The sequence below is a fragment of the Adiantum capillus-veneris genome, chromosome 19 (genome assembly GCF_014529385.1).
Source record: "Adiantum capillus-veneris isolate H3 chromosome 19, ASM1452938v2, whole genome shotgun sequence".
NCBI lineage: Eukaryota > Viridiplantae > Streptophyta > Polypodiopsida > Polypodiales > Pteridaceae > Adiantum > Adiantum capillus-veneris.
The window spans coordinates 102,188,563-102,192,023 of record NC_140949.1 but is presented as its reverse complement, the minus strand read 5'-3'; the positions used below and the strand labels follow the sequence as shown (position 1 = coordinate 102,192,023).

The 3,461-nt window shown below is 44.1% G+C and overlaps 1 pseudogene; it reads left to right on the top strand.

Annotated features, from left to right (window-relative positions):
- The first annotated feature begins 371 nt into the window (after window positions 1-371).
- On the top strand, window positions 372-1,452 carry LOC147434562 (large ribosomal subunit protein eL19y pseudogene; annotated as a pseudogene).
- The last annotated feature ends 2,009 nt before the right edge of the window (window positions 1,453-3,461 follow it).

Below are 3,461 nucleotides of genomic sequence, written 5' to 3'. Positions count from 1 at the left end.
CTCAGTACTACTCTGGACCCCTCTCTCTCTCTCTCTCACACACACACACACACACACTCTCTCTCTCTCACAGTAAAAAAGAAACTCTCTGAAAGAGCGCGAGCCGGCGCGCGGTCTTTCAAAGAGTTTCTTTTTGACTGAGAGAGAGTGTGTGAGAGAGAGAGAGAGACAAAGAGAGAGAGAGAGGGAGGAGAAGAAGAAGAAGAAGACCATTCATTGCATTAGAATTTCGTGAGAGTGGGCGACCATGGTGTCCCTCAAACGCTGCCAACGGGATCATCGCATGCGAAGTTTGTATATATAGAGACAAAACCTCATTGTAACCCTCATGGCTAGCTAATGGTGGCATATGGTGACTCCCTAGCAGAGCGATGGACCCATCTCCTAGCACACAGAAACTAGCACACAAGCAGAAACGTCACCACACTTGGCGGTTGACTTCGAATCAAGTCAAACGCTGCCGACAGGATCATCGCATGCTGGTTGAAAAAGTGGGTCGAAGTTGTGCGGGTGGGGGCATATCCAGACTGGTTGCACCCTCCACACGCAAACCGTCGTATTTACCGCATTCTCGCTAATTACAATAGTTTATGTGCCTTTTCTATTTATTTTGTGTAGCTTTGCTATTTATTAGCCTTGAGTCCCACGTGTATAGGGAGGACATTTTAGACCTTCATTGTCGGCCTTGTTATCAAATTGCACTTAGGTTGTTGGTGACATAAGCAAGAGCTACGAGGGAGTGCTCTGCTCAGAGGCCTGCTCCATGTGAGGTGCAAGGGGAAAGGAGGCCCAGGTTGGTCGGATGCTCACATGGAGTTGCTAAGGGTGCTACGCTTCTTGGTGGTTTTGTCGTGCGGAGGTGGGTATTAACGTCTGGCTTGATCCCAATGAGGTCAACGAAATCTCTATTGCCAATTCAAGACAAAATATCAAAAAGCTGGTCAAGGATGGCTTTGTGATTCAGAAACCGATTAAGATACACTCGCGGGCAAGAGCAAAGCGTGCTTTGGAGGCTAAAAGGAAAGACCGTCATTCAGGATATGGTAAGAGGCGGGGTATAACTAGGGAGGCCAGGCTACCCTCTAAAGTTCTCTGGTTGAGACAGATGCAAGTGATTCGCCGGTTGCTGAGAAAGTACCGGGAGGCTAAGAAGATTGACAAGCATATGCACCATGATATGTATATGAAGGTCAAGGGTAACGTGTTCAAAAATAAGCGCGTGCTCATGGAGAGTATTCAAAAGTCTAAAGCTGAGAAGGCTCGTGAGAAGACACTGTCTGATCAGTTTGAAGCCCGTAGAGCTAAGGGAAAAGCTATCAGTGAGCAAAAAGTGCCAGGTGGGAAGAGCGCTTCGCACAAGGATTGAGTACTGAAGTAGCACGAGCCATCCCTGTAGCTTCCCTAAGGCCACCAAGAAGTCGACGAAGAAGTGAGCAGCATAGCAAGATTTAGCTAAGAGATGTGACTCGATAGCACTTAAATAGAAACCTTGGACCTTTGAGATTGTGTAATGAGATAGAGGTTTTGCTTTACTCTTGAAATCATGACTATTGAAAGCCTAAAAGGGTTTGCATTTTGCAATTTTTCCACATCTCTTTCTTTGACTAGTGGTCATTGTTGCCGAGACTCTTACAGTGTCTTTTATGTTGTTTCCAAAGGGAAAAATAAGAAGAATAAGAGAGTTTTAACAACTATCCCAAGAGACCTTAAAGATCTAGCCGACGAGCAGAGAGAGAAGTGTGATTTAGCAGTAGTGCCTATCCGGAGATCTCCTTTTGCTGCCTCTACCCGTCCCCAACAGAAGTTCTGAACTCTTTCCTCGCAGGAGCGCGTGCTCTCCCTGCCCTACCTTGCTTAGTCCAATAATCACTAGGATTCTTCACACTAGATGCTTAATTGGGTTGGGAAAAACCTACTCAAGTCGCAAAACGATGTTGCGACAAGATATTAGGTCGGGTTGTATGCATCAACATGGAGAAGCTCTACTTGTGACACAGTACAAGGTCGCGTGACGCACATCGGCATAGATATGTTGATCCTACAACATGCACGATCTTTGCCTCCTCAGCCTCTTCCCTTCGAGCCTTCCCTCGCCCATATACGATCCCCTCCTCCTCCTCCTCCTCCTCCTCCTCTCTCTCTCTCTCTCTCTCTCTCTCTCTCTCTCTCCCCCTCCCTCCATCTCTCTCAATCTCTTTTAAAAAAAAGTCTACGCTAGTGCGAGCTCTTTCAGAGAGTTTTTTATATAAAGAGATTGAGAGGGAGCGAGGAGAGAGAAAGAGAGGGGGAGGGGTTTAAAAAAAGCTAGGTTTAGTGTTATCACACTTGCAAATTTTGAGATTTACCTCTAAATTTTAAATTTGAAAGTGAGAAACCCTACAAAATGTAGAGAAATTTAGTGTCATTTGGTGTAAAAACCTTCAAATTTAGTCAGTTTACCGCTAAAATTCTCATAGGTAGGTTTGCCAAGTTTTCAGAACAAAGTTTTTTTCGAGCACTGGTCCCTGCCCGTACGTGAAAGAGTTCACGTCTCTTTCAAAGAGATTTTTTGAAGGGTTTTGTTTATACCTTCTTGACTCATCTATTGTGAGTTTCCTATTCCTTCAAAACCAAATTTGTCAGTGATTAGGGACCTTGAGATTTACCTTTCCTAGCCAACACAGTCTCAACGTGGCACAATGTTGTTTGTTGTAGCACAACCAACCTCTTGGAAGTTACCCCTTGGAGGGGGTCACCTAATGGGGTTCTAAGGATCGATGCTTGGGCCACATCATTCTGCAAGAGGATAGATGCAATGCTAGACTACCATCCATTTGAATTGCTATGAGGCGTTGATGGACGTACAACTCCCAAACAATAGATATAATACAAACAAAAATGGAGGGCTAAGCCGCGTTAGGAAAAGCATTTCAAAGGAGTACAATGAAAATCATACACCATGTCTCTAAGAAGTGTATTCAGCATAGGGGCATCACACGCTGGGTGAGTAATCTGGGTTGAGGCATGACGGACAACTCAACAAACTAGGAACCCCGAGCAGTCTAGGAACTTTGAGTTGTGCTCATATAAACATGGAAAATTTAAGAGAAGGTTTTACACTAAATTTATCTAAAATTTGTAGGTTTATTCACCTTCTACTTTGAATTTGGAAGATAAATCTTAAAATTTGTAGGTGGAATTACACTAAACCTAGGTTTCTATTGATATGGGTAGGTGAAAGAGAACTAGCATGTGGACAAAGTTGTCATAAGAAAATTGTGAGTCGTAGATTTATTAACCTTGCGTACTCTTCTATCAAAGCATTCTTTGTAATCCCCCACCATTACCACCTCCCTTGACACGTTTGTCGCCACCACTTTTGGCAACACCACTAACTCCCACTCCCCCCGATAGAAGGCTACCTATAATGGTGTGAACCAAACTTTAATATATACCATGATGTGGATTTTCTCAAAAGAATA